The sequence below is a fragment of the Phocoena sinus genome, chromosome 13 (genome assembly GCF_008692025.1).
Source record: "Phocoena sinus isolate mPhoSin1 chromosome 13, mPhoSin1.pri, whole genome shotgun sequence".
Lineage (NCBI taxonomy): Eukaryota > Metazoa > Chordata > Mammalia > Artiodactyla > Phocoenidae > Phocoena > Phocoena sinus.
The window spans coordinates 46,986,865-47,014,784 of NC_045775.1; the positions used below are offsets into that span (position 1 = coordinate 46,986,865).

The following is a 27,920-nucleotide window of genomic DNA, read 5'->3' on the forward strand; positions in this document are numbered from 1 at the left end:
CAATCCCTCTGTTCAGCTGGGGCTGCACAATGGGTGCCAGCTGTAGGACAAAGCTGAATCTTGTAGGTATTCTGTTGCCCTGACTGTCGGCAAAGAGCCATCACAAGCTTAAGTACAGCCCCAAGGGGCGCATACATTAAAGAAAAAGCAAGAGCCAGTGCTCCAAAATGGCTTATTTAAAATGCAAAGGGTAACAAGAGAGCTACATGTGGGGAAAGACCCGCTCTCAGAAGCAGGAAAGTAATACCAAATCTTGGTTAAAGTCGCTTACTCTTGAACTAATTAGCTGGGGATTGAATTCAGCATGAGAAGTCAGATTGTGGGTTAAGAGTGAAGGAAAATGTTATTTTTTCTCTTAGATACCAGCCTGGCACTTCAGAATGTAGTAGCAGGCAGCACATGAGATTCAGCCAATTTGACGAAATCACAAAATTGTGAAAAACACCATAGCTGATTGAAAAGGAGTTCCAGAGATATAATTTGGGCCAGATGCATGATAAAAGTCATTTTTATCTTCTTTGGTGGTAGCCTCTTTGTAATAAGATACTGGCACTTTGTCATTAAAGAAAAAAAAAGAGGAATTAATAATACAGAATCCAGTGGAACATAAAATAACATGTTCCACCACTTTTGAAATACTATTCCTACCTAGCATTGATCTGCTATTGTTTTCTTTCAAATCTCTTTTCTTGTTTTTCTAAAATGGGAGATTTGTGGGAAAATCATACATAAAAGAAGGGAGCTAAGATCTTTTGCTTTTGTTTTACTTGTGAACGTTTAAGAAACAGATAGAACTTATAACAAAGTCATATTACCTATTGATGGCATCCCTCACTAGATACGTACCCTTGACAGAACATGTCTGCATATAACAAGACCTTCTTAACAGGCCTGCGCTAGATTTAAAATTTTCATGCCTAATTAGGCTGTGTAAACACATTTGGGATTTAGGGAATTTTCTGTGTCATAAGGGAGTGAAGGTTTATTACCTATTATGTAGATCATAATTTTGTAGAAGGTCTATTTTGTAGATAGGATTCCCCCCCACCCCCAAATCTGAAATGTCTACACTGTCTGAAATCCATGCTATTCCCTATGGTGTTCCCTTTGACTCTTCCATTGTGTATTCCGTATTAATTCTGCTGCTGCCTCTGCATTCAGAAGTACTCGGGGCCAGAACCAAGGGTAGAACACCTCTGGGAGAATCATGCTGCCCACAAAGTTCAGGGCCCTTTTCAGCAGAGGACAACCAGCTCTTCAGTCCTGCCCTACCAAAGCCCAACTGTTATGTAAGATTCCCATGTCCGGGTCTCTGCCAAATTTGGGGACTCTGTGAATTTCTCTTTAGCTTCTTGTAGAATGAGAGGAGAGGCACGTAGAGACTGTGCCAAATCAAGGGTGAGGAAAGAAATGGAATAACTGGGCGTGGCCATCCATCTGCAGAGAGCGCGCACCTCAGCATCAGCTGGCCGGAATCCACGGCAGAGCTGCAGGTGGGGTGGGGACGTGGGGGGAATGGTACAGGTCACCTGCAGGTGGATTTATCTTCCATGACTGACACTTAAATGTCAGAGCTCATCTGATACTGTTCCAGTCTTGCTGCTGGGTGTTTCTAATCATGTGTTTTAATTAATGTTTTTATTGTACTTGGGCCCAGAGAATGTTTCAAGAGAGGAGCATATATTTAGAAGTCTCTGAATAAATAAATGTAAAACAAAGGAAAACTGACTCTGCTGGCATGATGAGAGTGATTGTTTCTAAAGGGGTAGATTAAGCCTTCAGACTCTACTTACTCCTTGAGACTAAGTCCTCTGCAATATTACGGCCTGTCACCTAAACACACCTTTTGGGTATAACAGAGCATGGTTTCAGAATCTTATCCAGGATCTGGCTTTAGAAGTCTACACTCTGGGTCTTGAGGCAGTTGGGGATACTGTAGAATTTACTGCGACAATTTTGACTTAAAAAAATTAACAAAGAAATAGTAGGGATGTTGGGTTGGCAGTAGTAACAAATTTCTGAGGCAACCTTTATTTGGACCAGTGAGGATCTCTTCCACTGCTGGAGAAAGAGGCAATTGGAATGGGCTAGTTCCTTTGTTTCCTTTTACTATTTTCTCTTGAATTTTTGCTCTCCCCTTTAAAGGGGGCTTATATCTCTTCCCCATACAATTTAAGTCAGTAGCACGTTTAGGGAGTATATTTAATTCAATTTAGCCAACATTTACAGAGCACCTCTTCATTCAAGGCAGGGGCTAGACTTCATAGGGGAATAAGACATTTACAAATTATATGAAATATATTTATAAGATACATCTTGATTCTAAATGTGTGCTAAGTTGGAGTGGATGAAAGCATTCTCCATTTCTTTTTGTCTGGATCCATTATTAGTTCACTTCTCCACTTGTTGCTTTCTTTGGGCCCCAGAGAGCTTGTGAAAGTTACTCAAGAGCTATAAGGCTGGAGTGTTAGCAGATTTTCCAGCAATAGTAACAAGGTCTGGTCCTGGTTGTAAGAGTGAGGTTCTGAAGTCTGTCTGGTTATCTGCCATCACTTTTTGCTTATCTTCCCTATAGTGGCACCCCTTTCATTCCCTTTTCTCTATCTTTAGGGGGCCGAATCCTCCAAGATGCCCTAAATTAGTGGTTCTTGACTCTGGCTGCAAAGAGCATTGAAGAAATATTGATATCTGGGACTCACGCTGAAACCAACGAAACGCTCTGCACTGATTCTGTTAAGGAGCTAAGGTTGAGACTACAGTGCTCTTTGCTCACTGTCAGCGATTCTCCTCCGCGTGCCATTTGGTAAACTTACACTCATTCCTTGATTCAAGAAGCCACTAGTGCTAAGATATACTGTATATTTAATAATAACTTTTTGATTTAAAATAATGAGATAAATATCACTACATTAAAAGCATACCTTAATTTTAGGTCATGACCTGGCTGCAGAAATATAACAATGTGAAAATCATGTAAATCTTAGAATAAAGAGAATGTGGTTTTTAATACTACATTGGCTAAGAACAAAACTTTACCTGTAATTTTTTGAGGGCTATTTGCATTATGAAAGAGAGTTCTTGTTAAACCAACATACTGCAAATATTATATTTTTAATGATAAAGTTTCAAATTGGATTCTGGACTAGGGAAGGGTTTCTCAATCTTGGCACTATTTTGGATTGGACAGTTCTTTGTTGTGGGGTCTGTTCTGTGCCTTGTAGAATGTTTAGTAGCATCTCTGGCCTCTACTTATGAGATGCCAAGAGCAGCCCCCCTTCCATTTGTGACCCAAAAATGTCTCCAGATATTGCTAAGTTGAGAACCACTAGGCTAGTGAAATAGATATTTTGGGAGTAGCAGCTTGTATCAGTTAGTGTTCAGTTGCAGAGAACAGACCCACTCTAGCTGGTTTAAGCTGAAATATATTAATGACAGGTTATTCAATGGTCTATAGAACTGGTCTGTGGGCAGAAGAAACAGACTGTAGGCTGGTGAGCTTCCAGAAACAAATCCTGATGCCACACCACAACTGAGTCATCAAAGAAACTGTTATACTTGTCTTGATCTGGATGCTGCCTATCAAATGGAGAAGCTGTGGGCAGGAAACTACTGCTAAACTGGGGAGTTAACACTCCATGTGCAGCAGTAGAACGATACCTCATGTGCAGTCTCTCTCCTTGCTTTACTGAGTCTGAATTCATGTTCTGAAAGTGAATCTAATAATGGAGCCCTTATCGTACCCCAAACCCTAGTAACCCTAGAAACCCTAGAAAAAGGCAGGTTTCAGTTTATCATCCTCTGTAATACACAGGAAGACATTGCAGAAGGAGGTTGGAATAGGTGTTAAATGAGCTCATCTCTAGTATCTTCCACAGGGTTCTTCCCAGAGATCCTTAACTCGCACCAGAAGGTAACCACCTATTCTAGGTAATTGGGGTCGGCCCAAGTGTCTTCTTCACTCCCTTTACATTTTTTTTTATATTGAGTTAATTTTCTTCTTTCTTTTATCCATTCTCCTTACTATTTTCTCTTTGATTGCCATTCTTTTCATATCTCTTCCTTTTCTTTGACCCTAACTATAGGATTTCTGAGAACTTGAAGAGTATATGTTTCATACTTGGCTTTGTCTATAGACATGGCATGTGAAGTCTTTTTTGATGAGATGTGAGCTGAGGCCTAGGATGTTCAACTAACACCACATATATCTCTACTTCACCGAAGACACCGTGAGAATAGATGTTTGGGGGCAGAGGCTTGTGTCTTTGAATTGTATTTTCTCCATCTAGAAGAGTAAAGCATCAATTAATGTGAACCATCACATTGTCTGATTTGAAATAAATATTGATAAGTAGCCTTAAGTCCAAGCAGGTAAAAATCAAGTGATGCTTTCTGTCTCTAGGTTATAGTCTTGCAGTTTAAAAAATGTGACTTTATGGCTGAGTATATGAAGTGATTACTTACCTCATATGATATGTTTTTCTTCTCGTTTGTTGCTAAAATCTCCTAATTATTAATTTAGTTTAAGCTATAGGGACTTTAACCCTAAGCTAAAATTGGAGAGGTAAAAGCATCACAAGTCATTTACTCTGTAGTGTAGGGCTGCCACGTAAAATATAGGACAACCAGTTAAATTTGAATTTCAGGTAAACGATGAATTATCTTAGTATATGTATGTCCCAAATGTTGCATGAGACATAGTTACACTAAAAAAATAATTATTTGTTGTTTATGTGAAATTCAAATTTAACTGGATGTCCTGTATTTTTATTTGCTAAGTTTGCTGTGAATGAGGGGATCAAGTTATTTCTTGCAAATACATTTCCTGAGATGCACGGGGCATGAAGAAAACATGAGGGTGATAGACTCCTGAGAGGAATAAGATGAGCAAGTTGTGCTTCGTACAAAAAGGAAGAGGGACAACTAAAGACAAATAGGCACTAAACTGGTCCTGGTTATCACTGACCATTCCCTAGGCATGCAAATAAAGCCCTGATGTGAAGATAAAGCTCCCTTCCTTCCCTGCAAATGTAGCCACTTTTCTGAAGCATTTGGATCTGGTCCCAGTGCAGCATTCTGCTGCCCAGGCTGGACAAGCCAAGCTTCGAGGTAAGTGGAAGAGATGAGCAGCGCAGGCACTGGATACCTTGGAGCCTTGTAATCTTGCTTGCACAACCTCCAGATTGCATGGTTCTTGGCTTCAGTGTAGCTGGGCACAATTTCAATGCACATCTATGGAGACCATGTCACAACAACAAAACAAACCAATGTAGCTGCGAGTTACATTAACAGCTTGAAAAAACAAGTCAACAGGCTTGAAGACTGCTCTGGGAGCCCCTCCCAGGGAGTCAGCCTTTGGCAGAAAGGGAGTTACTGTGCCTCCTTTTTGACAGTTTTTTCAGCTAAGATTATTCTATATGATCTGCAGCTTGTACCTTTCAAAGAGCTTTTGTTTGTTTGTTTAGACAGAACCCTTGTTTGCTTCATTGTTGATCAGCACTAGATCTTCCTTAGGTCCAGAGTGTCCTGTATTGCATGCAAGTGTCTTATCCTAAGAGGTGGCTTCCCTGCTATAGATTTCACACTCATCCTTTCTTAAGCTGTTACTCTGCTGTGGGTAAAAAATACATTAAGCCAGATTTTCAAAATCTTCTGATACTTTAATCACTGCGTTGCTGCAAATTGGTAGTCAGGAAGAGTTCACACACCTTGCAGCAATATCTCATATGACAATTCTGAAGTAATTTGTTGGAGACATCTCGCTCCTTATAGAGAGTACACCAGTACATGGAAACTAAGGTTGGTAGAACCTTCTCCGTTGCTGAGCTAAGAACAAACTGGCTTCTTAATATTAGTGGATCAGGCCCAAGAGTATATGTGGATTGGAGTCTTGCCGATATCAGGAGCCTCCTGTGCTCATATATTTTTATTTTTCTGATTTTTATGAAAGTTTTGATTTATGTGCCACTAACACTGGGGTATGTTGGTGAATGCACTTTGAGGAAGCTGGTGAAGAGAAGGAAAATTAAACATTTTGGAAGGGATCTTAGCTGTTCAATGTGACTTCTTAAAAAAACAAATGTACGGTATGCTTTATTTTGCATCTTGAATCTTTTCATTTGATTTGCACATATCCTTGGACGATCATATTTTACCTCAAAAATTTAGTTTCTTACACATATAGTACATTATAACAATTCTAATTTCTGCCTGGTTTAGTAACCGTAAACTTATGTTAAGAGAACGACAACAACAAAAACTTCATCTTCATTTTCCTTATTTTTCTTTGATTGTCTTTTTTTTAACTAAGTCTCTTCTGACTCATATCCTGGGCTATCTCAATTTGTGCATGTTTCCAGAATTTTAAAAAAAATTTTCAGTATTTTCCCTAATTCTTCTTTTTCCTGTTATTCATTCCCCAACTCCTGTTTCCACATATCCTCCCTTTTCTGCACCATCTCTTCCTATTTCTCTACATCTTTGTGGAGAGATTCATCCTTCTTTGCTCTTTAATCACAGAACTTTCATGAAGTTCTGTGCCAAGTCCCCTAAACTATGTGGGACAGATTGCCTTAGCTCAAGGGAACACTCAAGAGAGAAGCCTGGAATGACTCAGAGTTGCAGGTGTGAAAGGTGATGGGTTATGACCTCTCTTAGGTCCATTCCACCCTTAGGATGGCATGATTCCACGAAGAGATACACTTGGGATTTGTGGATCAGGTAAACTTTTTTTGTGCATTTAGATTCTCCCTCAGATATTATAGCTTGAAGTTATGGTGAGCTGAAAAACAAACAGACAAAACAATTTCCAAGCCATAAAAAATTTTGGCTCTTTTCAGAGAGGCCAAAAGATCAATATCGTCAGATGGTCAGAAATCCTTACATCTGAGAAGAGATTAACTCTCAGAAGGGGGAATAGCTGTGGTGAGAATAACTCCTAGTGCAGTTAACAGGTCTTCCTCTGGCACACCCTGGCTTTCCTCACCTGTATGGTAACTTTAATCCCTCCCAGGGGAACTAGAGGCCATTGATATCTAAAGTACTTCATGCCCTCCTCTTGGATTCCTGTGGTGAGGGCTTTATTCAGGGTGAAAAAGCTGCTTCCTCTATGGAATTTGCCCAATATGGGAACTACATGTTGGAAGACTACAAAGTTATAACCCAAGTGATAGTATAAATTCAAATCTGCTTGTTTTGTTTAGGCCGTTCATTTGTTTATTTGTTTCATAGTGCACCTACTCTGTTCCAGGCACACTGTTAAAGCCAGGCATGGAGTTTAGGATCCAGTGAGAAAGACATATGGTAATCACACAAATACATTTAAAATGATAATCAGTAAAAAGAGTTAAAAAATGGAAGTCGTGGAGATATTAGAGCATAAAATAGGTGGCATTGACATAGTTGTGAGGTGGGAGGAGATCTGAAGGAACAAGAGGATTTATTTGGTTGAAGAGTGGGGTAAGTAGTTCCTTAGAGACTGTGGCTAAGCGCCAAAGCTCTGTGATAGGGGGACAGGGAAAGAGAAGGCCAGGGCAGCTGGAACAGAGTGAGGATGAGGCAGCAGGAAGGGGCAATGTGAAGATGGGCAGCAGAGCCCAGACCATCCAGAGGCTCAAAGGCCATGCTCTTTAATCCTAAGAACAATGGGGAGCCATCAAAATGCTTTGGGGATAGGGTGGGAAATGTTGTTAGATTTACATGTCAAAAATACTTATTTTGTTATTATAATAAGCATCCTGTGAATTATTAGAGGACCGCAAACATTTAAAACTGAGGTATATTTCCTTTTTATTTTATTAATGTAAAAAACACTTAACATGAGATCTACCCTCTTAACAAATTTTGTTTACAATACATTATTGTTGACTACAGACACAAATATTGTACAGCAAATCTCTAGAACTTTTTCATCATACTTAACTGAAATTTTATGAGTATTGATTAATAACTCCTCATTTCCTCCTCTCAGCCCTGGTAACCATCATTCCAGTCTTTGGTTTTATGAATTTTACCATTTTAGATATCCCATATAAGTAGAATCATACAATATTTGTCTTCTATGTCTGGCTTAAGCATAATGTCCTCAAGGTTCACCATGTTGTCAAATATTGCAGAATTTCCTTTTTTTTAAGGCTGAATAGTATTCCATTTTATGTATATACCACATTTTAAAAATCCATTCTTTTGTCAATGGACATCTAGGTTATTTCTACCTGTGCTATTGTGAATAGTGTTGCAATGAATATGGGAGTTCTAATGCCTCTTTGAGATCCTAATTTCAATTCTTTTGGATACATACCCAGAAGTGGGATTGCTAAATCATACAGTAGTTCTATTTTTAATTTTTTGAGAAACTTCCATAATATTTTCCACAGTGACCGCACCATTTTGTATTCCCACCAACAATGTTGAAGTGTTCCAGTTTCTCTATATCCTTGCCAATGCTTATTGTCTTTTGTTTTTTTTCATAATAGCCATTCTGACAGGTATGAGATGATATCTTGTGGTTTTGATTTGCATTTCCCTGTTGACCAGTGATGATGAGCACTCACTTTTTCCATATATCTGTTGGTCATTTTTATGTCATTCAAGAAATGTCTATTCAATTCCTTAGCCCATTTTTGAAATCAGATTATTAGTGTAATTTTTTGTTGTTATTGAATTGTAGGAGTTTCTTGTATCTCTTGGAGATTAACCCTTTATCAGATATTTGATCTGTAAATATTTTCTCCCATTCCATAGGTTACCTTTCACTCTGTTGATTGTTTCTTTTGCTATGCAGAAGCTTTTCAATTTGACATAGTCCCACTTTTTAATTTTTTTGGTTTTGTTGGCTGTGCTTTTGGTGTCATATCCATGAAATCATTGCCAAAACCAATGTCATGAAGATTTTCCCCTATGTTTTTTCTAGGAGTTTTACAGTTTCAGGACTTATACTTGAGTTGGGTTTTTTTCTTTTTTCTTTTTGTATGGTATAAGATAAAGGTCCAGTTTCATGTTTTTGCTTGTGGATATCCAGTTTCCCAAAACCATTTTTTGAAAAGACTATCCTTTCCACATTGTGTATTCTTGGAACCCTTGTTGAAGATCAATTGACTGTATCTTTTAAAAATTTTATTTATTTATTTATTTATTTATTTTTGGCTGTGTTGGGTCTTTGTTGCTGCACGTGGGCTTTCTCTAGTTGGGGGGAGCGGGGGCTACTCTTCGTTGTGGTGTGCGGGCTTCTCATTGCAGTGGCTTCTCTTGTTGTGGAGCACAGGCTCTAGGTGCGTGGGCTTCAGTAGCTGTGGCATGTGGGCTCAGTCAGTAGTTGTGGCTTGCAGGCTCTAGAGTGCAGGATCAGTAGTTGTGGCCCAGGGCTTAGTTGCTCCACGGCATGTGGGGGCTTCCCTGGTGGCGCAGTGGTTAAGAATCCACCTGCTAATGCAGGGGACACAGATTCAAGCCCTGGCCCGGGAAGATCCCAGTTGATTATACCTGTGTGGATTTATTTCTGGGCTCTATTCTGTTCCATTGGTCTATTTGTCTGTCTTCATGTTCATGCCTTACTCTTTTGATTATTGTTGCTTCATAATGTATTTTGAAATCAGAAAATGTGATGCATCCAGCTCTGTTCTTTCTCAGAATTGATTTGGCTATTTGTGGTTTTTTGTGGTTCCATACAAATTGTAGAGTTTTTGTTTTGTTTTGTTTGTGGTACGCGGGACTCTCACTGTTGTGGCCTCTCCCATTGCGGAGCACAGGCTCCAGACATGCAGGCTTAGCGGCCATGGCTCATGGGCCCAGCTGCTCCGCGGCATGTGGGATCTTCCCAGACCGGGGCACAAACCCATGTCCCCTGCATCGGCAGGCGGACTCTCAACCACTGCGCCACCAGGGAAGCCCTAAATTGTAGAGTTTTAAAAACATTTCTATAAAAACGTCTTTGGGATTTTGATAGGGATTGCATTGAATCTGTAGATCACTTTGGGTACAGACATTTTAACAATATTAAGGTTTCCAATCCATGAACATGGGATGTCTTTCCTTTGTGCCATGTTTAATTTTCTTCATCAGTGTGTTGCAGTTTTCAGTATATAAATCTTTGACCTCCTTAGGTAGGTTTATTCCTAAGTATTTTATTCTTTTTGGCGCTAATGTAAATAAGATTGTTTTCCTAGTTTCCCTTCCAGCTAGGTCATTGTTAGTGTATAAAAAGGCAACTTTATTATTATTTTTTTTTAATTGGAAGTCGTTGGAGGGTTATGAGTAAAGGAATGGTATGATCTGACTTATGTTTTAAAAGATTGACTTTGGCTGCTTTTTGTAGGATAAACTATAGGAGATTAAAGTAAAGGAGAAAGACCATTTAGAAGGCTACAACAATAGGCCAGATAGGAGAATTGGTGGCTTGGACTATGGTAATGGCATTGGAAATAGTAAGAAGTGTAAGATCCAGTGTCTATTTTGAGGATAGAGCGGACAATATTTGTTGAAGAATTGGAAATAAGAGAAGGAGAAAGGTGTCAAAGAGTGACTCTAAGGTTTGGGCTTGAGCAACTGGAAGAATGGAGTTGCCACTGAGATGAGGAAGACTGTAAGAGGAGCACGTTCATGGTAGTTGGGGCAGGAATCTATCATGAGTTCAATTAAGTGTGAATGTTAAGTGTGAGGTATGAAATGCCTATTAAACATTCAAGCTGAAATGTCAAATAGACATTTGGTATAAGAACATAGCAATTCAAGGTAGAAGTCCAAATAGTGTACATAGATGGTGCTTAAAGACCAGAGTATATGATATCATCTACAGAAAGGATCTAGATGGAGAAGAGATCTCAGGGCTGAAACCTTGGGGCCTCCAGTGTTCGGGATTAGGGAGATGAGATGGATTCACCAAAGGAGACTAGAAGGAGACTGACTAGCAGTCAGTGCAATAGAAGGAAAATCAAGAGATCATGATATCTTAGAGTCAAATAAAAAATTGTTTCAAGAAGAGGGGCTGATCAAGTGTATCAAATTCTGCTGGTAGTTTGAATAAGATGAGAACTGATCATTGTATCTGTCGGTATGAAGGTCACTGGTGACCTTGCCAATATCCATTTCGGTGTAGAGGTAGGGAGTTAGCTCATTTGTAGTAAACATGAGAAAGAATGGAAAGAGGGGAAATGGAATCTTTGTGTATAGACAGCTTTTTCCAAGGAAATTTCCAAGGAGAGTAGAGAAATGAAGCATTAGTTACCTTGAAAGTGATATGCTGTCAACAGGGACTTTTATTTTTTTTTAATGTTTATTTATTTATTTTCTTATTAGTCATCCATTTTATACACATCAGTGTATACATGTCAATCCCAATCTCCCAGTTCATCACACCACAACCCCCACGCCCTGCTGCTTTCCCCACTTGGTGTCCATATGTTTGTTCTCTACTTCTGTGTCTCAATTTCTGCTCTGCAAACAGGTTCATCTGTACCATTTTCTAGGTTCCACATATATGCGTTAATATATGATATTTGTTTTTCTCTTTCTGACTTACTTCACTCTGTATGACAGTCTCTAGGTGCATTCACGTCTCTACAAATGACCCAGTTTCATTCCTTTTTATGGCTGAGTAATATTCCATTGTATATATGTACCATATCTTCTTTATTGATTCGTCTGTCGATGGGCATTTAGGTCGCTTCCATGACGTGGCTATTGTAAATAGTGCTGCAATGAACATTGGGGTGCATGTGTCTTTTTGAATTATGGTTTTCTCTGGGTATATGCCCAGTAGTGGGTTTGCTGGGTCATATGGTAATACTATTTTTAGTTCCTTAAGGAACCTCCATACTGTTCTCCATAGTGGCTGTATCAATTTACATTCTCACCAACAGTGCAAGAGGGTTCCCTTTTCTTCACACCCTCTCCAGCATTTGTTGTTTGTAGATTTTCTGATGATGCCCATTCTGACTGGTGTGAGGTGATACCTCATTGTAGTTTTGATTTGCATTTCTCTAATAATTAGTGATGTTGAGCACATTTGCATGTGCTTCTTGGCCATCTGTATGTCTTCCATGGAGAAATGTCTATTTAGGTCTTCTGCCCAGTTTTGGATTGGGTTGTTTGTTTTTTTTAATATTGAGCTGCATGAGCTGTTTATATATTTTGGAGATTAATCCTTTGTCCGATGATTCATTTGCAAATATTTTCTCCCATTCTGAGGGTTGCCTTTTTGTCTTGTTTATGGTTTCCTTTGCTGTGAAAAAGCTGTTAAATTTCATTAGGTCCCATTTGTTTATTTTTATTTCCATTACTCTAGGAGGTGGATCAAAAGAGATCTTGCTGTGATTTATGTCAAAGAGTGTTCTTCCTATGTTTTCCTCTAAGAATTTTATAGTGTCTGGCCTTACATTTAGGTCTCTAATCCATTTTGAGTTTATTTTTGTGTATGGTGTTAGGGAGTGTTTTAATTTCATTCTTTTACATGTAGCTGTTCAGTTTTCCCAGCACCACTTATTGAAGAGACTGTCTTTTCTCCATTGTATATCCTTGCCTCCTTTGTCATAGATTAGTTGACCATAGGTGTGTGGGTTTATCTCTGGGCTTTCTATCCTGTTCCATTGATCTATATTTCTGTTTTTGTGCTAGTACCATATTGTCTTGATCACTGTAGCTTTGTAGTACAGTCTGAAGTCAGGGCGTCTGATTCCTCCAGTTCCGTTTTTTTCCCTCAAGACTGCTTTGGCTATTTGGGGTCTTTTGTGTCTCCATACAAATTTTAAGATTTTTTGTTCTAGTTCCGTAAAAAATGCCGTTGGTAATTTGATAGGGATTGAATCGAATCTGTAGATTGCTTTGGGTAGTATAGTCATTTTCACAATATTGATTCTTCCAGTCCAAGAACATGGTATATCTCTCCATCTATTGGTAACATCTTTAATTTCTTTCATCAATGTCTTATAGTGTTTTGCATACAGGTCTTTTGTCTCCCTAGGTAGGTTTATTCCTAGGTATTTTATTCTTTTGTTGCAATGGTAAATGGGAGTGTTTCCTTAATTTCTCTTTCAGATTTTTCATCATTAGTGTATAGGAATGCCAGAGATTTCTGTGCATTAATTTTGTATCCTGCAACTTTACCAAATTCATTGGTTACTAGCAGTTTTCTGGTAGCATCTTTAGGATTGTCTATGTATAGTATCATGTCCTCTGGAAGCAGTGACAGTATTTTTTTTTTTGTTTGTTTGTTTTTTTGCAGTACTTGGGCCTCTCACTGTTGTGGCCTCTCCTGTTGCGAGCACAGGCTCCGGATGCGCAGGCTCAGCGGCCATGGCTCATGGGCCTAGCTGCTCCGTGGCATGTGGGATCTTCCCGGACCGGGGCATGAGCCCGTGTCCCCTGCATTGGCAGGGAGACTCTCAACCACTGCGCCACCAGAGAAACCCGACAGTGACAGTTTTACTTCTTCTTTTCCAATTTGTATTCCTTTTATTTCTTTTTCTCTCTGATTGCTGTGGTGCAACTGGTTTTTGTATGTTTATTTTGTATCCTGCAATTTTACTGAACTCCTTTATTAGTTCTAACAGTTTTTTTTTTTTTTAATGAAGCCTGGGGTTTTCTGTATATAAGATCATGTCCTCTGCAAACAGGGATAATTTTAATTCTTCCTTTCCAATTTACATGTCTTTTATTTCTTTTTCTTATCTAATTGCTCTATGACTTCCAGTACCATGTTAAATAGAAGTAGCAAGAGTGGGCATCCTTGCCTTATTCTTGATTTTAGAGGAAGAATTATCATTTTTTCATCATTGAATATGACATTAGCTACAGGGTTTTCATATACTATCTTTATTATGTTAAGGTATTTTCCTTGTATTCTTAGTTTGTTGAGAGTTTTTATCATGCAAGAGTGTTGAATGTTGTCAAACACTTTTTCTGTGTCTATTGAGACAATCATGTAATTTAAAATTTTTATTCTGTTGATGTGGTGTATCACATTAACTGATTTTCATATATTAAACCATTCTTGCATCCCAGTGATAAATCCCACCTGTTCATGTTGTGTCATCTTTTTAATGTGCTGTTGGATTCTGTTTTGCTACTATTTCACTGAAGATTTTTGCATCTATATTCATCAGGGATATTGGCCTTGTTTTATTTTCTTGCGGTGTCTTTGTCTGGCTTTGGTATCCGGGTAATGCCTGAGATATATTGTCAAAGGGTTAACCTATAGTTCTGGCTCACCTCCTAGGTTGCTGTGTACCTTGGACAAATATTTCATTTTCTCTGTGGTCTAGCTATCATATCTGTATAATGCCCTAATCAAATTTCCAGGGTGGTTGTAAGGCCCAATTGAAGCAATGGATATGAAAACATATTGAGAAGGGCAGATTGCTAAGCAAGTTAATGTAGATATTGTAACTTTTAGGAGCTGTGAGCAGTCATTACAGCAAAAAAAAAAAACCCAAAAAAACAAAGTCACAAGGAGGTAGCGGTCTTTGCTATGAATTACATAGTGTTTCATTATGTTTTTACTTAAGTGAACTTAGTATAGAGTTATTCCTAAGACAGTAAAATGGTTGCTAAATTATAATAGAGAATGTAATAATGAAAGTTTCTTCTTTTTCTCTTTCAGAGAGAAAATGAGTTAGGTACTATGTGTAAATAAAACAGGATATTTTGATCCCACCTTTTGATTTTGCTGTTTCGATCTTGCCATTTTGCCTCCATCATATTGATATCAAGGACATTTTGACCCTTCTATCTACTTTCTTACCTGCCGTTAATAAAAAAAGTAAAAAGTATGATAGCTGTATTTATTGATTCCTAGGTGCTGGGCTCTGCTGTAAGTGGTTTACATGTATTTTCTCTTATAATATAGCAATTTATAAGTTATGCACTATTATAATTCTGATTTTATAAATTAGAAAACAGAAACAGTCAGGTAGTCAGGTTAAGAAATTTGAACAAGATAATTCAGTCAATGATGTGGACAGTTACTTCATGGAATACAAGGGTGATTAGAAGTATACAAACCATACAACTGGCCAGCCCTTAATAATAGGTCAATCCTGGATTATCTGAGAGAAATTACTCATTATCATGAACCAACAATCAGTTATTTTTAATCAAGATCATAATGAATACTACATGTGTAAAGAATCAGTAAGAAATAACTGTGACAGTTATTAAAACTTCACATGATAAAATGTGTTATTTACCAAATTTAACAGAAGAAAATATTGTTGACAAAATTTAGATGGCAAAATTTTTACTTGGTATCAAAAAATGGTCACAAAAAGAAAATTCAAAATGACTGAAGGCACAATCAGTAACATTTGATATAGATAAAAACCTCATAAATGATAAAAGCTTCATTGCAAAATTCACCCCCTAAAGAATTGATCACAATGAAAATAGTATAGAAAGTAAAAGTAAAATAGAAAAATTAGAAATACTATAAATGTACATAGAAACTTGGTTAAAGAATTATAATGAATTAGTGAAATTTACTTCAGTCTGTCTTTCTCCATAAAAATGTAGTCAAACTAGTGGTATAAAATGATTTTAGACCTGTTTTTGAAGTTTTAGGTATATCTTATGAGCATCCTGTGCATCATAGGTACCTTACTAAAGTAAGATACCATGCTTGGTATGCTTAGTTTTTGATTTTTTTCTTCAAGTCAGATTTTTACTTCATCTTATTTGGAAAATGAGTGAAAAATTAACTGTTGGGGTCCATATGCTACTTGGAGAAGAAGAGCTACAAAGAAGTTGATTGTTCACATTTAATCAGTAAATAACCCTTTTATTTCTACCTATAAATAATATGGATACTTGTTACTGCTACTGACTAGTCACATTATAGTCACCTAACAAATTCTATTGAATTATAATTACTCAAATTATTTTGTAAGTTGATAATTAATTTAATTTGTTATTTTTGACAGTGATTTATAATTTGACACTTTGGAGAATTCCGATCAGCTTAAAAGTATGAGATAAGTATTTGACAGAGAAGCCATCTCCTATTTTGACCATTTAAAAAAAAATTCAGATTCTGTTTCAAAAAGGGCTCACTTGAAGTTACAGTTAATTTCTCACTGGTAAAATATGTAGTAACTATTGGAATCTTTTATTTACACTTAGTGGAAAGTAACCCCATTTACAATCTGCAATGTGTTATTCCAAAAACCAAGCATAATTTCCACTAATAAATTATGAGAACTGGAACAAGCTATGAATGACGACCAAAAGGTAGAGGTGCTAAATCTTTAGTTTAGAAAAAGCAATCTTCTAGAGAAAAAAGTCTAAGTTCTTGAAAAATATTAAAATAAGTGCATTCCTGTAGCTCTTAAAGTAGACGCAGTCTTATACTAGTTATAAAAATTAGCTAGTGAAATGAAATGCAACACATTCAGTGGAAAGGACAGCTTGAAAATTGTGAGACATTGAATTATTCTGTTTTAGATCAACACTTCCAAGACCTAATATAAAAGAAGAAAAATATTAATTTTATATGTGGAAAACTTTTTTGTGTGTGTGGTACGCGGGCCTCTCACTGTTGTGGCCTCTCCCGTTGCGGAGCACAGGCTCCGGACGCGCAGGCTCAGCGGCCATGGCTCACGGGCCCAGCCGCTCTGCGGCATGTGGGATCTTCCCGGACCGGGGAACGAACCCGTGTCCCCTGCATCGGCAGGCGGACTCTCAACCACTGTGCCACCAGGAAAGCTTTTTTTAATCAAATTACTCTCATGCATGTTGTTTATGGTTGTGTATATTATGCCTAGTCAGTACAGCATGGTGGTTAAGAGGGCAGCCTCTGGAGCCTGACAGTTTAGGTCTAACTCCTTACTTTCTCATTTATTAGCTATAGAACCTGTGAACAACTGGGAAAATTCCTTAACCTCTTTGGGCCCTGGTTTCCTCACTTCTAAAATGGGGATAATAGTTCTACTTCATAGGATGGTTGTCAGGATTAGATGTGTTGATACATCTAAAATATTCTACCTCTTGTTGTTGTTGTTAGTATTATTATTATTATTATTTTACTAGCTACAGGTGAAAAATTTCTGGCCTATTTACACATAGCCTTCTTCTCAACTTAATATGTAGTTGGTGTTTGGAGCAAATTCTTTCCTACCTAAATTGTTCTTAATCTTTCTATCTATGCTACTCCTGAAGGCCTACTAATCAGCTGTGTGCTCTGTGTGGTTATTAAGATTATAAAATGTAGCATACTAGTATATTGTGATAGGAATCTAATATTACAGTTGTTAAAACAGTGGGGACACAAGAGAATAAAACTAATTCTGAGAAGATACTTGTAACTATGTGACCTTGGTAAAGCACTTTCTCTCATGTCTCAGCTTGTTTAAAAATTTTTTAGTCATGTAAAATGCTGGCATTGGATTAAATCCCTACTTTCCTTCTTAAGCTTCTGATTTATAGTACTCTTTCTCCTGTTTGAAATGCTCTCCTTACATAGCTGGTCCCACTTTAATGATGCCATGCATGCTTGGACACCTGTAGAATGGACCGGTGTAAAATGGATCATCTGTTTTTAACCCACTCAGGGTTGTCAGTGGAAACCACAGTATAAGGGGTAAAGTCATCCGGAAGTGAAGTTTGCAATATTATGTGCAATATTAATATGGAGGCAATGCTGAATGACAAAATGACTTGAAAAGAGGGGAACTCCTGAACTCCTGTGGTACTTAATATTAATAGGCTTATTATATTATTAACGTCTTACTGAACTGAACTTTCTTTAGGCAACATATTGCAGACAGAAGCTGCTAGGAATTTTTATCTTTAACTTTTATCTTCACTCCATTTATAAAAAGCTAATGCTTAAAGGACTATTTGTTGAATGTCACCACTATCAAGCACCCACCATTTTGAAGGTACTCTTCTGGGCATTGAGTAAATACTTGCCAATGTTCTAAATGCCAGGGCCTCTTGAGAACTTAAGAAGAATGTTGTGTAGGCAGGGATGGGGGAGGGCAACTTGCTGAGCAGCAAGTTTTGGAGGTCTGGGCTGAGTGTCTTAAAAAATGTACCACATCACTACTGCTTTAACTGTTACTGTGCTGGTGGCTGAATCTTCCTCAAGCTGCCTTGAAATATTCTAACATGTTGACACTTTGGAGGAGAGTGAGAATTCTCTTTTCCTTTGGGTTTCGATCAGTGTTTGAAAGGGGAATCATTGAAATATAGGTCTGAGAGGGCATGACAAGGCAAGCCATCACCTCACAATGAGGGCTCAGCAAGCTGTTTTCCATTCAGAGCTGTCTCTCCTCTCTGTCAGCTCTTTTGAAGCACCCATAAAACAAAATAGGCTCATTAACTATGAAGGGGTAAGTGAAGTTGGCAGTTACACCTATTCAAATAGGTTTTCCTTTTCAGATGTTTGCCCTCCAGAAAAAAGAACAGTCAGAAGATGAATGCGTCCATATCAGTGGCTGCTCATGGCCTCTCTTTTGGAGTGAGTGTGGTCAGTCAGTGTGTGGGGGATGTGGGCATTTTGCTCCAGATCTAATTCTAAACTGGTCCATGAGGTTAATGTCTTGGTGAAAAGGCAGGATGGCCTTGTCACCATCATTTCATTCAATAAGTTTGCATATAAGGATAAAGACTGACTGTCTGGTGTTCCTTTTTTAAACAGTCAAGGGCAATTCTTCATGACTCTTCTCACGAGGACACAGACTTGTCTTAGTTGTGCCATCTTGCTGACAGGGACAAACAATAGTTCTGGTCTGTGGACCAGCTCTTCCCATCCATGGATTCTCTTCTTTCATGGAGCTTTCCCTGCAAATTTGGCTCCTTTTCTGAACCTACAGCATCCACATTTTAATGAGCTGAGAGAGATGCCAAGATACATAAGAGATGGTTTTAACCCTCGAAATCTTAGTCAGTAAATGAGGTAACATGTGACGATGTTCAATAAATCACCATGCAAATGTGAGGCAATTTGAGACGATCCTTGAAAGAAAGATGGGAAATGTTTCTATGGTTTCTGGTTGTGGAATAGTTTGAGCAAAACCACAGATGTGTTTATAATCAGTGGACAATCTTTTTGGTCCTTATTTTATTTGGCCTGAGCGATATTTGACACTGTTGACCCTTTGCTTTATCTTGAAGCGTTCTCTTGGCTTCATGACACCACACTCCACTGGGTTTCTCCCTGCTTTTCTGACAGCTCTTTTCAACCTCACCCCCAGGTTTCTATGACCATATGTATGCTGATGATGCCTCACCTGTGCCTCTAGCCAGGCTGCTCTCTTGAAGGTCAAACCTATTATACCTCTCTTCTGTTGACACCCGCATATCCAACTCTTACTTAAATACCTTGAGTCCAGCATGACCAAAACTGAACTCCTTATCTTTCTCCCCAGTTATGCATCTTCCTCAGTGTTGCCTATCTCAATGAATAATGTACATCTAGTTATTCAAGTTGGAAACATTGTTTAATCTTTGACTCCTCCCTTCCCAGCACCCTCCATATGATAAATCATCATGCCCTTTATATTATAGTTTCTTAATATCTCCTGAATCTGTCCAGGTCTCTCTGTCTCCATTGTTACCTCCTTGGGTCAGCTTTCCATCATCTTTTGCTTGGATGACTATAGTAGCCGTCTGCCTTCAAGCTTTCCTCCAGCTAATTTTTTCTCTACATTGCAGGCAGAGGAGTCTTTCTAAAGTACAAATGCCATCATGCTTTTTCTTACCTTAAAGCCTCCTAATAGCTCCCCTTTGCCCTAAGGCAAAGTGTCTACATCCTTAAGTAAGGCTGCTTGCGTTTCTTGTTCTGGCCCTGCTGGCTTTTCTTGCCTCATCTCTTGCCACCACCACTCAGGCTCCCTGAGCGTCAGCCATTTTGAAGTGCTCTTGCAGTTTACAGACTCCTGAGGTGAGTTTTCCCATCTCCAGGACTTTGTGCACACAGTTCCCAGCTAGCACGCTCTTCTCCCTTGCTCTGCCTCTGGACTCAGCTGGGAAATCACTGTTCATACTGTATTCTAATGGCCTGTTTACTTGTCTATATCCCTTTAGGTTGGTCAATACCTCTTATAGAGCCTGGAACATTTCAGATATTCAGTAGATACTTTGTGGATGAATGAGTTAGTGATAACACATGGAGTGTCTTTAAGGATGGCAGATTCCCCCAGTCTGACTGGAATGTAGGCTATATGGAGGACAGGAGTGAAAGATGTGAAAGGTGTTTGGGTGTCTTAGGTTGGGTTCCCTGAACACAAATTCTGAGATAAAGATTTCAGTGCAGAAAGTTTATTGGGAAATGCTCTTGGGGCCAACTCCTAAATTAAACTTTACTAGGCCATGGGATTCCATTGAAGGTATTTACACAGAGAAGTCATGTGACTCGGAGCTGTACTTAGGAAGATTAATCTGGCTGAGGTGTCTAGATTGGATTAAAGGTGGAGAAATTGGAGACAGAGAGGACAGTGGGAAACTTTTTAAATGATCCAGGTGAGGAAATGAAGGCCTGAGCAAGGGTGTTGGCAGTGGAAATGGAAAAGGCAGGTGGTTATTTGCAAGAGATATAACAATGCTAGAATCCACAGGCCCTGGTGACTGATTAAATATAGGATGTATGGAAGAAGAAGGAGACTCAAAAGTCTGTTCAAGGTTTTGAGCCTGGCTGAGATGTAAGAATGATGGTGCTAGTGATGGAAATTTAAGAAGAATATAGTCTTGGTAGTAGATGTGTTGAATTTGCAGTAAGGCAGCCACTCAAGGAGAAGTGGCCTATAGGTGGCTGGGCAAGGAGAGATAGGGAGGAGATAATGACATTTTAAGTAGGGGTTGATGGTTTGAGATGGAGCAGCGAGGTAGGAATACACATCACATGTCCAGGGGACCGTGAGAAGATCAATTTGGCTAGAAGAGAGAATTCATTGAAGGAGATATTGGCTTAAAAAGTTGGAAAATTTTTTGTGGAGAGACTTGAATAACAGGCCAAATAACAGAGGGGTTAGAGGAGTTCAGGAGATTTCTTATAAAATTGCCTTGTTTTCTGAAGTTTGATCCTATCTCCCATATGAATGTGGGTCTCCATAAATCCAATGAACTAGAACTCTTCGCTTGAAAGACACTCTGTTTTTTACACTGAAGTGGCTCTGAAGACTGTTGGTCATTGACATTCTTTTTTGTGGAGATTATATGAAGACACATTAAAGGAAAGTCCAGTTTGCATGCATTTCTGAGATTTTTATATTCAGTCTTTGCTTAGCTTTCATGAGGCATGAAAGATCTGTGGCCTAATTGGTCAGCAGGTTTACTGGCTCACCCTGTAAAGTAAATATTGTGTATCTGCAAGTGGAAAGTCAGTATGTATAATCTAGCTGCCTAGTCACGCCTGCTCAAGTGCTGTTGAAAACTTTGACCACGGGCTATAAAACTGTCAAGAGCTAGGGCCCAAGCTTGCTTCCACACCAAATAGCTCGTTACTGAAGCTATTGGGAAGATAACAGGGCATGCATTTGACTTGCTGGGATTCCTTCTTTGCTACAGAAGCATCTGGCAGAGCTAAACAGCTTTGTGTTTCATAATTTTTCATTTCTTGTTTTTTATTTATCCTCTAGTTCGATTTATTTGACATCAAAACTTACTCTGCCCTCCTTTAAGCACACTCATAGAATGTAAAGTGTATCTTGATATCAGTGCAGTGACTTGCAAATGGAATCTTCAGATATGCCCTCAGACCAGTAAAAAAAATAAAACCAAACAAAACCAAAATTTCTTTGGTGTTTTTGAGCAGATGTTTGATTTTTACCCCGCTCCAAGGTGATCATGGGCTGCTATGAGACTTCCCCACTGCCATTTAATGACATTCGCAATATCACTTATTTTCTATTTTCTTTGCATAATTTAATCACAGAATATTTAAAACATCTCTTGAGAAAAGGATGAGAATTGCTGCTGAATGGATTAACCTTTTTTTTTTTTTTTTTGAACAGGAGGAAGTAAATGATATGTACTGAAAGCCCCATGGTTACTTTTGGAATGGTCTACTAGATTTGACCAGTGCTGGAGAGTATTCAGTGGATGATTTGCAGTTACATCTGCTAAGGTAAAGTGGCCTGGGTGTGTTTGTAGCTTTCTGCACAGCTAATTGCATGAGCTTTCACTCAACAGACGAAAACATGTCAAATCTTGATAAATTAAAAAAAAAAAAAACCTAAGCGTGTTATTAAGTTGCAACTGATATTCAACAGCTCTACATAAATCTCTAAGAAGCAAACGAAGGAGTATTTACTCTTTTATTCATTGTTCAACTTTGCCCAATCGATTTTATGCTTCAGTCCACAGAAATGTTTACTGCACTATAAAGGTTTTTTTATACGTATATTTAACAGTGTCATTCAGATGTTTGGTCTAAAGAGGGTACGTTTCAGTGATCCAAAGAATCACATAAGGGCTGTATGTTGTGTTTTCAATTAGAAATCTTAATTGCTTAATGCCTTGCTTATTCCATTTAGATCCTTCCTGAATCCAGGCTAATTTTCATGGCTGCCTTAGCTATCCCTAGCATAAACTTTCCATTTACTCCCTATTTACCTCAGCTAGAGATGAAGAAGAGTCATCTTCAGACCTTATGTTGTAATGTTAGGAATGCTGAGAAGACTTCTTTATTTTCCAAATTAACTCTCATAAGTAGTTTTTTTTTATTAGTAATATTCCTTTAACAGGCACCAAAGCCCTTAATGTAATTTACTCACCCATGGTGTCTATTAGCCTCATCCCTGGTAGACAGGATTTGTGGTTTACTGACATGTTTTTAAAAAGAAGCACAGAAAATATCCATGTCCACATAAAATTAGCCACTCACCAGTAATGAGGTGGTTAAGTCTATGAGCTTTGGTGTCAAACTGACTTGGGTCATAGACCTGGCTCCACCACTTTCTCCCTGTGTGACTTGGCCAGTTTCTTCTCCAAGACTCAGTCTCTTCATCTTTCAAATGGGACAGAAATGCCCCTGTCATAAAATGAGATAGTATCTGTAAAGCATCAAAAGCATTTAGCATGGTGTGAGGCCACAGTCTATGGCATACAATAGATGCTCAGGAAATGTTATTGTCATTACTATTTAAATATCTCAGCATTAAAAAATGCCTTTCTTGGAAAAGGGTAACACAGATTTGGTAACACTAAGCTATGGTGTTTGTTTGTTAAGATGTTTGTAAGCATGCCTTAGATTTTCACCTGAGGCCCTGGGCTAAATTCCATCCTAGGAGATTAATATGAACTCCCGGCACCTGAATCCTTTGCTCCCGACCCTCACTTCTGAATAAGCACTTATGAATAAAAACTGCTCCTGCAGCTTTTGCCTTTTGCATCTACTTGTTTGACATCTGGACCTCTTGCTCTGCTGTTGTGTAGCCCAGGGGTCCACAATCCCCAGGCTGTGGACCAGTACCGAGCCACGGCTTGTTAGGAACGGGACCGCACAGCAGTAGGTGAGCGGCGGATGAGCTGAGCCAGTGGCTTCATCTGCCCCTCCTCATCGCTTGTGCTACCGCCTGAGCCATCCCCAGCCCCCCACCGGCCTGTGGCAAAACTGGTCCCTGGTGCCAAAAAGGTTGGGGACCGCTGATGTAGCCAAAGGCCGGCCTTTTCCCCCTGATTCTCTCTTACCAGGAGGTTTGGCTTTGTTATGCCTCCTCATCTACCAAAGTCTGATTCTCTGGTCTGAGTTCTTCTTTTTGGCTTTGCCTTACCAGGTCAGCACTGATGGACCCATCCCATAGGCTGCATGTAGGTCACCAAGATGTTGAAGCCCCCAATTAATGGGACTGGTGGGCTCTTACTACTATTGAACAAGCACTCATATGGAAGATTCTTGTAACCCCCTCACAAATTTTAGACTGAACCTTCAGCTTTAATGTCCATTTTTGCTTAGGAAGCTTTAATATGGCTTGGCTATGATTACCTATCATATTTCCAAGATTCCTATGGCTTTTTTGAGTTTGCTTTTAATTTTTTAAAATTGTAAAAAAATTAAATTGCAGATATAGGAAGGTACAGAGAGGAGAATACAGTGTTCTTTTAATCCTATCCCAGAAATAACTATAGTTAATATTTGGTGTCCCTTTTCGTTCCATACATATATTTATGTAATTGAGATAGTACCTCTTACATTGTCCACTTAATACTATATCACAAATATTCCCCATTCCATAAAAATCTCTTTATTAACACTTTAATCACTGCATAATGCCCCACCGTATAGATGTGCCATAGTTTAAACTTAGCCATTCCCCCATTATTATACATTTAAACTGTTTTCATTTGTTTGATTATTAGAAATGACACTAAAATAATCATATTTGTACATAAACATTTTTCTTATAAATTTAAAACCCATTACTGATACCCTTTTTAAATAAAAGAATAGTTTTCTTTCTGCCATCCTTGGACAAGGAGTAAACAACTAGACTGAGACAACTGTAGACATTTAAATATCCATTGAATGAATAAATAGGTATTGAAAAGGTGATTTGCCCTCATTAAAAATGAATACATACAAGTGTGGAACTAAGTAAAGTGTTCTACTTACCCTTGAACACAAGAAGTATGTTAAAGAGAAGGGATATAGAGAAAAATAAGTGAAACTAAAAAATAATCAAGGAGTTAGAAAACTGTTCTCTGCTCCAGTGGAACACTTCCATTGCCATACTTAAGAATATACAGTTGACCTTTGAACCACATGGGTTTGAACTGCATGGGTCTATTTATATGCAAATTTTTTCAGTAGTAAATAAAATAGTACTACAAAATCCGCAGTTGCTTGAATCAGTAGATGTGGAACCTCAGATATGGAGTATAAGGTGGGCTGGATGGATTTTTGAGTGGGCAGAGGGTTGGTACCCCTAACCCCTGCATTGTTCAGTGGTCAACCGTACTCACTTTCTAGCTTCTCCATTGATGCAGAGACTGCTAGCTAGTAACCAAACTCCTTTGCCCTTCTTTTTGAATACACAGCTAGACTCTATTTCCCAGCCTTCCTCACAAGTGTGGCCAAAGGGATATAGCAGAGCGATGTAAGCCACTTCCAGTCCTGCCCCATAAAATGTTCTCACTTTCAACCCGCCATTGATCTACCTCTTGATGTAGATGAGCACAGGGACCTTGGAAGCCATCAGTTGCAGGGAGTAGAGGTCCCAAATAGAAGAAACTCGGTTCCTGAATCTCTGCTTGGAAACAATTGTCTGCCTATTGGGCTACCAGAAACTTAGGCTCATTCCTGACATGTCCTTCTCCCTTATTATCCGTATGCAACCTGTCATTAAGTCCTTTGTCTCCTATGTATATTGAATCTGTTCATTTCTCTTCATGCTCTCCACCAATACTTTTGTCCAAGTTAGCATATCAGCTTTTCCTGGGCTGCTTGCATAGTCTTCTAACCTGCATCCATTCTGACCCCCTTCCAGTCTATCTCAAGGTAAAAGGGTGTTTTACCAAAGTGCAAATATGATGACATTATTTACCTGCTTAAAATATTTAAATAGTTTTCAATTTTTCTAAGAATAAAGACAAATTCTTCAGTGGTACCCTGTCTAGCTTTATCTCCTATCAGGCCACCTCTTACATTTTCAGCTTCACCTACACCGGCATTCCAGTCCCTTGTATTCCATCCCACAAAATACTTCTTCCCTCCAAAGGGCCTTTGTGTATGTAGATCCTTATCTGAAGGCTCTTCTCTCCCTTTTTTTTTTTTTTTTTCTTGCGGTACACGGACCTCTCACTGTTGCGGCCTCTCCCTTGCGGAGCACAGGCTCTGGATGCGCAGGCTCAGCGGCCATGGCTCATGGGCCCAGCCGCTCCGCGGCATGTGGGATCCCTCCAGACCGGGACACGAACCCATGTCCCCTGCATTGGCAGGCGGACTCTCAACCACTGTGCCACCAGGGAAGCCCTTCCCTCCCTTTTTATTCAGTTACCTCCTACTCATCTTCAAGAGCTCATCTCTAGAGACATTTTTCAAGGGATGCCATGGTAGGTCATTTGATTTCCTCCTATTATAGGCTCTTGGAGCACCACCTGCCTTTTTGGTAGCTTCTGTCATAATTGCAATTTTACATTTGTTTGTGAGATTATTTAATTAATTTGTTTCCCCCAATAAACTAAGTTCATTAAATGCAGGAAGGGTGTTTAAACAGCCCTCATATCCATGCTTGTGGAAAGAATAAAATAAGGAGAGAAGTAAAGAAAGAAAGAAAGGTTGGGGAAATGAAAAAACTGATGGATGGAGTGAGATTTGTTACCACATTGTTTAGTATTAGGAGTCAGGATCTTGTTAAGTTAGGAACTACAAGATTTATGAGGTTTCTTGACATGTCCCTTGTTGTGTTTTACTTCCTTACCTTTGTGTGTAAATTCCCCTCTGCTGGAATACCCTTTTTTTACTGGGACAAACCCTATTCCACCTTTAAGATCAGCCCAGCCTTCTCTGATATCTCCCAGGCAGGGTTAAATGCTCTCAGCTGTGCTCCCCTTAGAACATATTAAGGCTCTAGAGACAGATGGGTCTTGTTTCCAGTCATGGTCCTGCCCCTGCTTGATATTTGACCCTAAGCAAGTCATTGAATCTGCTTCTTCACCAGTAAAATGGAGCTAAAAATTCCTTCTTCATTGGATGAATATGAGGAATGAGATAATGGACTGAAAGCACCTCAATAAATATAGGTGCTCAATAAATAGTGACTACTTAAAACAAATTGAACCCAAATTTATTGTGTTTAATTTTCTAATCATATTGTAAGTTCTTTGAGGCCAGGGATTATGTCATATTTACCTTTGCTCCCTTAGTACTTAGCACAGTGCCCTGTGCATAGTGGATTCCCAGTGAATATTTAATGGCTAATCACCAGATTAGGAAATAAAGGCAGATAATTGCTGCTAAGAGACAAACAGGGGGAACAGAATGTTGAATCACTACAAGAACACATCTAATAGAGGCCAGAGGTTGAAATATACTTTTGAACTTTTGAGCTTGAGTCAGAAATTAGCAACTCTTAAATACACAATTGTTATTAACAAGATTAATTGATGCCTGTACATTGTGGTGTTAAGTTTGAAATAAAGGGTCATCTCCTATACCTTTTTTCCCTGCCTATTCAAATATTCCAAGGCCCAGATTAAATGTCCTTGTCTATTTTCACAAAAGCCGCATATATGCTAGGCACAGGGCGACTTCATGCAATTAGGGATGTATCCAGGTTTTGAGCAAAACTTATACATATTTAGAAGCTCACTTTAAGGGAAAGAATACAAAATTATAAATGCAAAATTAGACACAAAAGTGAATTCTTATTTAGAATAGCAAAAGAAATCACAAATTTTAAAAGCTGACAGCAAATATCACAGTCTGGGAAAATAATATTTTTTATTAATTAGCTGCCAGGAACTCCTTTGTAATAATTTTTCCCCTACATTTTTTTGGAAAAATGCTGTTTGATTGCCTATGGCAATAATTTTGTAACATCATTTCTTTTTTATTAATTTTTATTTTATATTAGAGTATAGTTGATTAACAATGTTGTGTTAGTTTCAGGTGAATGGCAAAGTGATTCAGTTATACATATACATGTATTTATTCTTTTTCAAGTTCTTTTCCCATTTAGGTTATTATAGAGTATTGAGCAGAGTTCCCTGTGCTATACAGTCCTTTCTTACAGAGACAATAGAAAGATAACTCTATCTTCTAGAATGGTTGAGAAAAAATGTTAAATTGACAGTTTACAGAAAGGTTTCCTTGGTTTCACAAGCCATTTTGGCAATGATATACAAATTTTTAGAATTGTTGTCAAATTTGTGAAACCCCTATCAAGTTTTTATCACATAAGATATGTACAACTCTAAATCACTCTAAGTTTTCTTGTGCAGGGACTAATGTTAAACACCCTTTGAAATGGCCACACTAACTAGTGAGTTGACAGTGC

The 27,920-nt window shown here is 38.6% G+C and overlaps 1 long non-coding RNA gene across 1 annotated transcript in view; it reads left to right on the forward strand.

The window, feature by feature from the left end:
• The window catches only part of LOC116764257, a 201,890-nt gene that overhangs the window by 124,270 nt on the left and 49,700 nt on the right, over window positions 1-27,920 (forward strand). The window contains exon 3 of the long non-coding RNA XR_004352822.1: window positions 21,936-22,048. This is a non-coding gene — a long non-coding RNA (uncharacterized LOC116764257). The remainder of the gene's footprint in view (window positions 1-21,935; window positions 22,049-27,920) is intronic.